At 42.8% G+C, this 12,849-nt stretch overlaps 1 protein-coding gene and 2 pseudogenes across 3 annotated transcripts in view; 2 read left to right on the top strand and 1 right to left on the bottom strand.

Moving 5' to 3' along the window:
* Nucleotides 1-12,849, bottom strand: part of pag1 (phosphoprotein membrane anchor with glycosphingolipid microdomains 1) — a 48,750-nt gene that overhangs the window by 17,221 nt on the left and 18,680 nt on the right. The window lies entirely within an intron of this gene.
* Nucleotides 6,701-7,892, top strand: LOC116701985 (E3 ubiquitin-protein ligase TRIM17-like; annotated as a pseudogene).
* Nucleotides 8,046-8,531, top strand: LOC116701984 (E3 ubiquitin-protein ligase TRIM69-like; annotated as a pseudogene).

The raw sequence follows: 12,849 nt of genomic DNA, 5'->3' as shown, positions 1-12,849 counted from the left end.
TTTTTTTTTTTTTTTTCTCAACAAGTCAACAATGAACCGTCTGTGTCTGTCAAGATGTTTTGAGTTTGCAGATGTAAAGGTGTAACCCCCAGTAACAATAAGACCTGATTTTGACATCGCCATCGTCAACTCTACTAAGCCACATTAAAATAATTTTCTGACTCCTCCATGTTAACTCAAATGGAATAAAGAACCTGTTAAGTACAAACACAGATCCATCTCTGGTTAACATTGCTGACATGCTTCCCTGCTGAGTAACAGTATGGAGTAAACCATCCAGCCTGCCCTCTGAGGACACACTTGGTTCCTAAATACTTGATAAACACCGCACATAAAAGCTCTGAGTACCACATTCACTGTGGAAAACTCCTCTCAGGCCACCACCATGTGATATAAGACACCGAGCCAAGGACTACAACTGAACTCTCTTATGCTGTCATTCTGTCTCCCGGCGCTTTCAGGCTTTGATGAAAGAAAACAGAAGCCTTGGAAGGAAGACAATCGGTGTGGCTGTCTTCTGTTTCATGCCATAGAAAATAACTGATTGGAAAAGCCATTTGAAAAAGGAATGCGTTTGGGGGAATTAAGGCAAAAATCCAAATTCTACCCTCATCCAGCTATACACACAAAAACACACACAAAAACACACACACGCACACGCACACACACACACACACACACACACGCACACGCACATGCACACACACACGCACACGCACACGCACACGCACACGCACACTGTGTGTCATCTGTTGGACAAGCTGTTGGATCGCAGCAAAAGACTGAGGGAAGAAACTAAAAGAGAATGAACATCCTCAGGCAGAACAGTGCTTTACTTTCTGTTGATGCCTGTGTGGCTGTCCTCTGGGTGCACACAGACAGGGAAGGTTTACAGCTGGATGGCTGCTAAGAAATGAGCCCCAGGAAGCTTCTCAGAGGAGAGCCAGAGGCATTTCCACAATAATAAATAATCCAGTTTTTAGAGAAGAAACTTTCTTTAAGCAGTCATGCTACTGTGGAGCACTGCGGGAAGCTCTAAGTAAAGTAGGAAAGTGATGACTGGAGTTTATTCCAAAAACAATGATACGATTTTCTTTGTTTGCAGAAATTCATGTTTGTGCACAGTTTTTGGAAAATGAACCAGGTTTTATTGATACAAAAGCACTGTATGCCAAAGCACCACTTTGTCTAATTTTCTGTGTGTATACAAATATGAATACATGCACACACACAATGCACATTAAGTGTTAGACAAATGGTACCACTGACACTACACGTCGTAGTTCTTCAGTGTCTATGTACAACCCAAAGACCTTATGCGTACTAACAACAACACAGAACCCTGCAGGGTCGGTACTGTTGTTTTTTCCAACAGTAGTATACACTGTGTACCAAATTTGGAATAAAACCCATTAAAACAAAAATAACTTCTTCACATCAAATCCCTATATGTGATTACATGCACGCACAAATAGTCCTTTTAAAGGGCATTTCTATTTATTTTATTTGGGAGATTTCCATTGGCGATTATAAAAACAGAAAAACAATGAACATGGATGAACCACATAACACACCACTGACCATCTTGTGTCTTGACCGGAGGGCCATTTGGATGTCGTGGGTGGGAGACATGGGGGAAGGGAGAAGAAGGATAGGGGACTGCTGCCAAGAGAAGAGAGAGAACGGAAGATAAAGAGAGAAAGAGGGGGGAGTCATCAAGATGTGCAGAAAACCAAAATGAAAAAGAAAAGAAAGATAAAGAGAGAAAAAAGGAAACACGGGAGGGAAAACGAAAAGCACACATAGGCTCACATAGTCATAGTGTGACAGCACACGCACACGCACACGCACACGCACACGCACACGCACACACACACACCACACACACACACACACACACACACACACACACACACACACACTCCCCAGGGAGGGTTGATGAAATGCAGCTCCCCACAGGCTGCAGTGCAAGAGGGGCCCTGCCCTGACAGAGACAATGCAAATAAAGTACATACACACATACATGCACAAAAACACATGCAGGGCCAATTCTGTTGAATTAAATGTATCAATAAAAATAAAGAAACCTACAAGTGCTGGTTCATAAATGAGGAGTGTGAAGCTGGAAGGCTGACACATTTACTAATCACTGTCCGTGCCTGCAAGCTTATGCAAGCATGAAAACAGGTGCCTCTGATCAGGGACATAATTTGAGTTCCACGCAACGTTGCCCATCCCATGGGTTAATGGTTTTACCATGAGAAATCCTATCTATCCTCTCTAAATGGGAAAGTGACCTGCATATTTAGCAATGCCCCCCTCCCACACACACCACACACCACACACAACCACACACACACACCACCACACACCACAACACACCACACACACACACCACACACACACACACACACACACACACACACACACACACACACACACACACACCCCACACACACACACACACACACACACACACACTCATATTACAGATACGTGTGTTACATCTTTCTCTATACATAAGACTGAGCACTACTCTCTCCTGCGAGATACAATAACTGTATCTGCGTGCAGCAGCATTTATATTGATCTCCCATTGGGGACATCATGAAATATGAAGCATTTCTAACCGAGCAGATGAACATTTCCCTCCCTGAAGTTTTCTCATGATTAAAAAAAGATTCAAAGAGATACAGCCATTCAACCAATCATATTATCTTATATTCTTCAAGAACATTTCCACATATGAAAGTTCTTTTGTTTCCCTTTTCTCTGTCTGCATGCCCAATGAAAGCTTTTTTTAAGCGAGGTGAACTGTATCCTCCGGTCAAGTCCTCCAACCACATTTTGCAAGACGGCAGCGTGGTCTCCTGCTAAACTGAAAAAAAATCTGGTTTCAAGAATTCTACCTCATCTTCTCTTCTCCTATATACCTTCCAGCTGCAAGGCCACAGAAAGAGCAACATGTGTCTATTGTCTTCACCTTAATTGACAAAGCTCTTTTCTCCCTAAGCATTTTTATGTCCTGATCTAACCTTGTAGACTACAGTCAACAGAGGATCTGTGTTTGCAAGGTTTGTGGAAACAACACATATGTATGTATGTATGTATGTATGTATGTATGTGTCGTGTGTGTTGTTTGTAACCACAAGTGTGTTGTAGGGGTCGTGTGTAGGTGTTTGTCTTATGTGGGTCGATGTGGTGGATCTCCATCGGTGAGAGGTCGTGTTGATGTAAAGTTGTTGGTGTCGTGTGTTGGGGTGTGTGTGGGTGGTGTTGGTTGTGTGTGTGTGGGTGTGTGGGTGTGCCTGTAATATCCGCTTCCGTTAATGTCACACGGCCCCATGGGAAAGAAACATTTTCTGTCTTCCTCTCACAGATTTCGAGGGCACTGATGACCGGAAGTCTTCAGCTGCCTGCAGATGTTTTTCTGCACAGAATGCTACTGAAGCAGAAACTACTGTATTCAACATTGGATGCACACAAAGCTGTAACTCAACTGTGGCTGAATTACCTCTGACATTTGCTTCCCTGAGTACTGGTTGTAAAATGTTAAGCTCTGAAGTTCAGTGTAGTTTTGTGACAAATAGAGGATGGTTACCTTATTTTAAAAATTAAAAGCTTATAATTCTCCTACTTTATCTACCATATTATCGTCTTTTTCACCAATGCCCGAGGCCGTTTGGCTCTGCATTTAAATGATTTGTACTGGTGTGCGTTTGTTCAACTAAGCTCGACAGTGTGTGAGACACTGACACACTCTACAAAAAGAATGCTCACTCTTTCACCCTCAAACATTTAAATCCTTTCAATTTCAGTTCTACTTCCCTTTCTTCTTTTTTCAACTTTAACTCTATTTTACACACTCACTCCGCTCCTCCAAAACAGGAACTGTACAGTGTTAAGAGCTTCAACCCCTCAGTAAAAATAACTGTTTGCAACTCTCAAAACCACGACTTCTGGGACGAAGACCATGGACAGGGTTGCAAAGTGAGAGGGCTAACAAAGGGAGGTGTTTTTTGTGTGTGTGTGGTGTGTGTGGTGTGTGTGGTGTGTGGTGTGTGTGTGTGTGTGTGTGTGTGTGTTGTGTGGTGTGTACATGTGGATGTCTTGTTTGTGAGTGTGTCATTTTTGAATATCCTGCTCTCAGACTAAATTGATACTCAACTCAAGAAAAGATACCTTCCCTTCCTTTAAAAGAAAAGAAGAAATGTAAACTAATACACGCCACACACAGAGCTAATGACTGCAAGCATAACATTTCACTATCACTGTCACCTTGAGATGAATTAGCATTAGAGTGAATGAGCAGTAGATACGACCACATCATATTCAGTGGCATTGGTCTTACACGTTGAATAGCCGCCAAGATAAAGGGTATTAGGGCGAATGGAATAGGGAGGGTGTGTGTGGTGTGTGTGTGTGGTGTGTGTTGTGTGTGTGTGTGTGGTGTGTGTGGTGTGTGTGTGTGTGTGTGTGTGTGTGTGTGGTGTGTGTGTGTGTGTGTGTTGTGTGTCTAAGGTAATTCATGTTAAAAGCTGCAAATGAGATCCAACAGATGCCTGGACACGCATGATGTCGTTCTTAAAAATACACATGGTGACCTGCATACAATATACATTGTTGTGGACACATACAACTGAAAAGAATAAGATGATGTAGTGACAATGACTCATATTCTACACAGGCTAAGGATTTATCTAATAGATTCCTCAGCAGAGGGCACAAACATGTGTGGGTAAACACTGCAATAGAAAGTTTTGCAGAACATCTCGCAAGACGAGTGCCTTCAAGCTACAAAAAATAGCACTAGTAGCAGCACAATAAAACGTATGGCAGAATTAGCAGAGTGCGGGCATCTCATTCTTTTCTGTTGTAACGATCTGCTTTTTTGCCCTGCACCTCACCAGGGGGGATGTGCCTACTACTACTACTGCTCTCTGGGGACCCATGCACCCACTTTCCTGGAACCTTTTTGCGGTACCAACACAAGTCCACAGTGGCCCACAGCATGTGGCCTATAACCTGTCTCCACTGCATCCACCTGTCAGCTATATTTCTGCCTGGTATACTCTGTGTGTAGGATGGCCAAATTAACCCCTTCAGTCCTCATCCATATAGTGCCATGTTTCACATAGCTCTCCATAAGCAGGAAAAGGAGCAGTTTAAAACGCAACTAACTGGTGCAAAATTAGGATTAGCAAGTTAATTTTGTTATTAAACGGATTGTACATTTGTTTTATTGTTGGTTATCTGTTTAACGGTTAAACATTAAACTCCCTACCAGTAGGACTATAAACCATAACTTTCCCTATCAAAGATGCATTAACACACACACACACACACACACACACACACACACACACCACAACCAACACCAACACACACACACAAAATATAGTTATTTCTTGCAGACACCCCCCCCCCTGAGCTGTTAAGGTGCACACCATCATTGTGCTCTGAAAATGGCTGCGCGGCACTTCATTTATCTTCTCTTGTGACACAAGCCTTTTGGACAAAAGGCACAGGGCAATAGCAAGAATTAACAGAGGTGTGTGTGTGTGTGTGTGTGTGTGTGTGTGTGTGTGTGTGTGTGTGTGTGTGTGTGTGTGTGTGTGTGTGTGTGTGTGTGTGTGTGTGTGTGCGCGCGCAGACGAGCAACTGAAATGGAAATGTGATCCTTCTTTACAAGGCTCTAACCGCAGCAGGGTGGGTTTGTTAGAGACCCAGACAGGGTGAGTGTGGGGGGGGGGGTCAGACCCTCTTTAAAGTTGCACTATAACACAGTATGGCTATCCTTGAGAGGGAACACAAGTCTGGTTTGCTAATGAGAGTGATTGTGCATGCATTTGAGGAGAGGTTAAGGAGGAAGGCTAGAGAAGATTTAGGAAGGAGGCTGAGGCATGCCGATGAGGCGCCTGACCTTTCAGTGCGAGCAATTTTTCAGACGTACTTCTTCTGGGATTGTTTAATATCATAACTCACACACACGCACACACGCACGCACACACACACACACCTCTTCCTTCGTATCTGGCTCTAACAATGTACCTCGCCCTTCTCCTCCCCCTCAAGTAAACCACCAGTTCTTTCCCAGCCTTCTTAGTCCTGCCGTATTCCACAACACCCTATCATACAATATTCCATGGTACCTCTTACTGAAAGGTTTGAATGTGTGTGGACTGTGACACTTTACCTACAGTATCCCATTATATATGATATTTACTGGTACTCTTTCACACACTATAGTACCCATTCCATCGCACCACAAACCTACATTATTGTATGGCCCCCATCTCCTACTATATTCAACGGCAACCGCTAATCTTATTTTGTGATCAAATGTAACGGCACCCATTACATAAAGTATTCCATGTACCCTTTACATACAGTATTCCATGGTGCCTGTTAACCACAATATGCCATTGTAACTTTAGATACATATTTCATGTGAACCTTGCCATGGAACCCCTTACAGTGCATATACTTTCCAACAGTATTTCTCTTCAATCCGGTCCCCAAGATATTCCATGCCCTCCCTAATCACTGAGAATTTACTAATTTTTATTTCAACTCCTCCGCTACATTTAGCCTAGGTTCAAACTACTTTTGAACATAAAGAGCGGTTGTCTGGTGTACACTATCAGTCTACGTTCATATCAATGAATTAGTAATTTGGAATTAAACACACCCGTGTGTTACATGTGAAGCAACAGCATCTAGCAGAGGTCTGACGGCACTCCACCCTGCACCTAAGACAAACAAGGAAACAGTTCTGCCTCAGAGAGATAGACGAATAAAACAGATGATCAGATTCACATTCAGACCAAACTAACAACTCCCTCAGAATGAGTACAGCTACAGGAGAGAAAAGTGGAAAACTACAACAGTGCTGCTTCTAACTGCAGACAATCCACACACTGAATGTGAGTTTGACAAAAAAACAGGACATTATGAGAACACAAATTTCAGTTAAGTTAGTAGAAGAATGAGTGGAGCCATGACTCATTGTACTTTCTGTCAGTGTGTTTTCAGCTTCAGTCGGGTACAAAATGGCTTCCAGATCCGAGGAGGATCTCTGCTCACCGGTATGTCATGACCTCTTTAGAGATCCTGTTGTTCTGTCATGTAGACACAGCTTCTTTAAAGACTGCTTGAAGAGATGGTGGAGAGGGAAACAAACACGCAGGTGTCCACTTTGTAAGAAAATATCTTCAAAAAGGAAGAACCAATGGTCTGGTGGGGAAAAAAAGCTGTGTGATCCCTTCTTACAGCAAAAAGATCAGAGAACTTCAGAGGATCTCTGCTATCTGCATTCTGAGAAACTGTCTGGACCATCAGAAGCCAGTGTGTCCCATCTGTCAAGATTCAAAAACACACAACAACTACAGAATCAGGTCCACCGATGACTAACAACCTGCCTAACAACACTAGAAGAAACTCTAGAGCCCTTAAAAGGAGAAAGTAAAGGTAAGATAAAGTCAAGTGTGATCAATCAGGAAAACACATCAAAGTCCAGGCTCAACACACAGAGAGGCAGATTAAGGAGCCATTTAGGAAAGTTTCACCAGTTTCTAGAAGAGGAAGCAGAGGCCATGATGGTTGCACTGAGGAAGGAAGAGAATTAGAAAAGTCAGGTGACAAAGGAGAGGATGGAGGATCTGACCACAGAGATGGCAGCTCTTTCAGACACAGAGCCGCAGAGGAGGAACTGAAAGCTGAACATTTCTCATTCATCTACGAGGCTGCTGGATGATCCACAGCTGCTCCCAGGAGCTGCGGTGGATGAAGCCAAACACCTGAGCTTTAACACCTGGAGCAAGATGAAGGAGGTGGGGTGCCTGGCGAGCTCATCTGGTAGAGCTTGTAGTTTGGTGAGGTTTACTCCTTGACGCAGTGGCGGCGGGTTTCTCTGCTGCCTGTCGTTCCCCTTCTCTCTCTCCACTTTCAAGTCTAAGCTGTCCTATACAAATAAAGGCCTAAAATGCCCAAAAAATAATCTTTAAAAAAAAAAGATGAAGGAGAGGTCTCCTACACTCTCGTGATTCCTGTCTAAAGATCTGACCAGTGTGAGGCAAGGAGAGAAGCAGCAGCTCCCTGACAATCCAGAGAGGTTTGACTCGCCCTGCTCTGTCCTGGTATGCGAGGGATTTAACTCAGGCACTCCCAGCTGGGATGCCGAGGTTGGAGACAGTACACTCTGGGAAGCGGGTGTGTTAGCAGAGTCTGTCCACATAAGGGATTCATGCAGTCTTGATGGGGAATGCTGTCATATGAAGGTAAATACTCAGCAAGCTCACTACCAGATCCATCCACTCATAGCCAGGTGTAGAAGAAGCTCTAGAGGACCCGAGTGAATCTGGCCTGGGACATAGGAAAGCTGCTGTTCTCTGATCGTGATACTGACACACACATATACACCATCACACACACACTTTTCCTGAGAGGCTGTTTCCATACATTTTGACTGCGGATGAACTTAAGGTATTACCAACAAAAAGGTCTCTGTGACAGTGGAACAGAGCAGTTAAATATAAAGACAATGATTATATTTATGAATATATTTAAAATTTAAATAATATTTAATATTAATATTTTTAAATTTAAAGTTCTGGTGCTGACCCAGGTGGCAGCCGGTCAAGAGCAGCACAAGTCTGATCTTCCTTTTTCGATTGTTATTTTAATTTATTTTAATTCCAAATCAGTTTGTTTGATTTAGCTAACATACAACCACTGTTATGCACTCTGCAATGTTTTTGTACTTCTTCTTGTTCAGCCATACCATACAGCCTCTGCTGTCGGGAGGAGAGCTCAGGGCCATGCAGGTGAACATTTCACTTGTGGTTTACCTGACCTGCATGCTACACTTTACAGTTCCTTTCCCCCCTTACTCTGCCCTTGTGAAATGTATCAGTGAAGAAAAAAAAGGAGGAATACAGAGGCCTGGTGGGTGACTTTGTTTGGTGGTGCAGACTGAACCTAAGCAAGATGAAGGAGCTAATTGTGAACTTCTGCTTCCTCACTTACAGTGGTGTTATCTGTCTTGGTTCATTCAGCTTTGACTCAAACTACTGTATAGAAGACTCTAACTCAACACAATAACTTAACAAACACTCTATCCAGCAGCTCAGCTTTTAAGCTGTTTGCTTAAAGGCCTACTGCAATGTGCGATAGTAAAAGCCATGACAATATAGTGTTAAAAAAATGGCAACAGCCTACAGTTTAGCCTACCGTCCCATATAATGTGCAAATAAAGAAAAGAAACTATTGTTACCCAACACCTGCAAACATTTAGGGATGTCCTGTTGATTCCCATTCAGCGGTTCCCCTTAGCTAAAATATTGCAAAGTACCCCATACTCCTTTTCTGTCTGCTTTCTCTTTCCTACAATTTGTATCTCTGCTCTTGTCCTTCCTCCCTTTGTCTTTGTCTAATCTGTCGTTCTGCCACCCCTCCACCTCTCTCTCTTCATCCTTATGCCCTTAACCTCTTCTCTTACCGTCCAGAGCATCAACCTTCTCCAGACCGCAGCATATTCAACATTTCTGCCGGCCCATAAAGATATGGTAAAATATGGAAGCCTGCAGGGACTCAAAGGGCAAATCTACAATCAGAAACAGCAGCTGGGGGTGGGGCGGACGGTTGGTGTGTCCGTGGGGGTTTACATACTGAATACTGCAAGACAGGGCAACCCTCAGACAACATAACATCTTTACATTTCTGGTTAAAAAGCACACCTGAGCAACACTGGAAGATTGCACACGGCAGTTACGGCCCTGCTCCAACTTTTTCACAATTCCATAGGCTTTCTCATTTCAAGAGCCGAAGCACACTCCACATTTCATGGTGGTAAGTAGGGAGGGTGTTCAGTGAAGAAGAGGCTTTCCAGGTCAGAGAGGAGGATTCAAAAGCAGCGGAGAGAGAATGTGCACAAACGATTGTCTTTGTTCCCGTCTTTAGGAAATGCTCAACATTTTGGGAAATGCTTCCTGGCACCTAGGTGACTAATTACACATTATATCTTGTTTGTTTGATTTTTGTTTGGTTGACGTTTGTTTGTTGAAAAAACAAAGTGTAAAAACATCAAGTTATGGCTGGGCAATATATCGATATTATATTGATATCGGGATATGAGACTAGATATCGTCTTAAAATCGTAAGTGTCTTTTCTTGGTTTTACAGGCTGCTTTACAGCAGAGTGATGTCGTGTCTTGTGTTACCAGAGTCTTCTAGCTCTTCTCTTCTACCACTTAGTGATTATATTTACATTACTGAAGATTATTTATCTTAAATCTCATTGTGAAAATATTTTGTTAAAGCACCAACTGTCAACACTACAATATTGCCGTAATATCGTCATCGACGTATTAGGACATGAATATCGCGATATCTGATTTTCGACATATCCCCCAGCCCTACATCAAGTTATATCAAAACCAAGCTTGTTATATTGCATTCCAGCTCATGCTTAACCTACATTGTTTGACCCACTTCTTTCAACTACTATCACCTGTTGTTTGCCAGTGAAGACACCAAACATAGTTATGCACTACAGATATCTTTTTGGAATCAAGACTGGAGCCAAAACTGCATAATCACACAGCTACATCTCCCTTTTCTACAACCTGATTGCTATATTCAACAGCTTCAAGAAGCAGAGGGCCAAATCATGTATAATAAATATGTAACACGGTAGAATATTTATTTACAAGGAGACGGTGGCTGCCACAGTGCTTCTGGAATCAGTTAATGGGAGCGGCTCAGTATGTCCCGAGGGACCGCTGAAAACCAAATGAACAAACTGAATGTGCATCAGAGCAGCAAACAGAACGCCTGCTGGTGGCGGAAAATCTGCTGTCAGTCACACACGCACATGTACACAATTATTTGCGCACACACGCACCCTGGAGTTTAGACACACAAATACAGCAAGAAATGGACGCACACAGAGTCCGAATAGAGATGAACCAATTACCAGGCGACAGACAATCAGCGTGACAGAGAGAGACGGAGGGGAAAAAAGGCGGTGAGCCAACTGAAAGAATACATTAAAAACACTCAGTGTGCAAGCAGCAGCCGAAAGGGAAATGCAACTGAGACACCTTCACACTCTGACACTTTCTAGGAAGCCCATGTGGCCTGAGGCAAATCCATTTTGACACAGTGGGTAGATAATGTGGCGAGATGTGTGGAGAGAGCGGGACAGACTGAGGTGACACTCACTGATATTATTCACAGAGTGACAGAGGAGGAAAAGTCAGTGGAAGACAGACACAAAGAGAGCAGGTCAGATGGATGGATGGGTTAACTAAACATCAATCTTTGACACAGGAGGCTGCTGATGATCATCATCGTTCCCTAACCTTTAACAAGTGGTTGTTATTGCAAACACAAAAAAGATCTTTAAAAAGTACCTTATTAAACCCAAACCATCATGTCCTTTATGTTACTAAACCATAACCATAGTGGTGTCAGATCAGAAAATGCTTATATGTGTCACTATGAAGGCCAGTTACAAATAATGCAATGTGTTGTTTCATCTAAAAAGGACTAGTTGTTTTCTCCACTCAATAATTTGCCTTTAACCCTCATGTTGTCCTTGCGTCAAATTCACCAGTTTTCAGTGAATTTTTTTTTTTTTTTTGTCACAAAAAACTGGGCCATCGAAATAAGCGCTGAAAATGTCAAGATTAAAAATATAAAGAAACTTTGGAAAAAAACACCAAAAACCTAAAAAAAAGCTCCCACAACAATGAAAAAGTGAGAAAAATGTGGGAAAAAAGCGATTTTTTCATGGTTGACAGGAAGACAGCACAAGGGTTAATCTGTTTTCCCTTTACCCACTTGTATGTACACCACCACTCAGCACATACAGACACACGTCTGAACTCAAACCCAACACACACTCTTCTAGAGTACCCATCGAAAATCAAGAGCCATTACACCTGTAAATTACCTCTCTTTGCGTCTGACCGCAAACTCATATTAGGCCATTAGCAAAGCCCTGGACACTTAACACACGCTGCACAACACACACACACTCCACACTGCTCTGACCCCTCAAGTGCTGCTGATGGTGATTTTTTCCTGTTGATATCACCCTGGGTGAAATGTGTAATGCAAAATATGACATCATGAAATAGCGATTATGACTCTTCTTTCTTGCTCGGTTACTTAAGGACTTCCTGACTGTCTGCAGCAGCATATCAATTATTGTTGCTATCAGAGCAGACAAGATGTTGCCCCGGTGTAGATGGCAAAGATTTTTCCACGGAGGAAGTTAATCAAAGGAAAACGGACGTGGTGTCTTTAAATAGATGCTGAGTGAAGAAAACCCCTCTTGATCTTTGCAACATGTCATCCTCTCTATCTGCCGTCCTGCCTGTCTTTCTTTGCTGCTTACTATCCACCAAAGCATAAATATAATGACGATCAAGTTTTAAAAAGAGCACAACGACTTCGTGTGATTGTCGCTTCTGAAGATTAAGGGGAGATAAGCAACCAGTTTACCGTCGCATGACACAACAAGGAGCATTGAAAGCATCGCTTGTGGAGGAATTAACAGTGTGAACAGGGCCAGAGAAGAGATTGTAGATTTTGTCACTAAGCTGCTTGAGCAGAAAAATGACATCTGCAATCCTCTCACTTCCTCCAACAAATTTGTTGTGTAAGGTTTCCTAGAAATCTCCAATAGAGAGGAGTTTTGGAAAATGAACACAAATGCACTTTAAGTACTCAATATACAGAGCTGAGGGCCACAGGATGATGCATTAAGGTGCCTACCGTTCACATGAGCATTATATTCCCACTTTCAACTCCTAAAGGAATCCACTCAAGGTCAAAGAGTCC

Source organism: Etheostoma spectabile, chromosome 14, assembly GCF_008692095.1.
Source record: "Etheostoma spectabile isolate EspeVRDwgs_2016 chromosome 14, UIUC_Espe_1.0, whole genome shotgun sequence".
In the NCBI taxonomy this organism is placed as follows: domain Eukaryota; kingdom Metazoa; phylum Chordata; class Actinopteri; order Perciformes; family Percidae; genus Etheostoma; species Etheostoma spectabile.
Note: the sequence above shows the minus strand (reverse complement) of the source record. Positions and strands in the feature narration are given on the sequence as shown.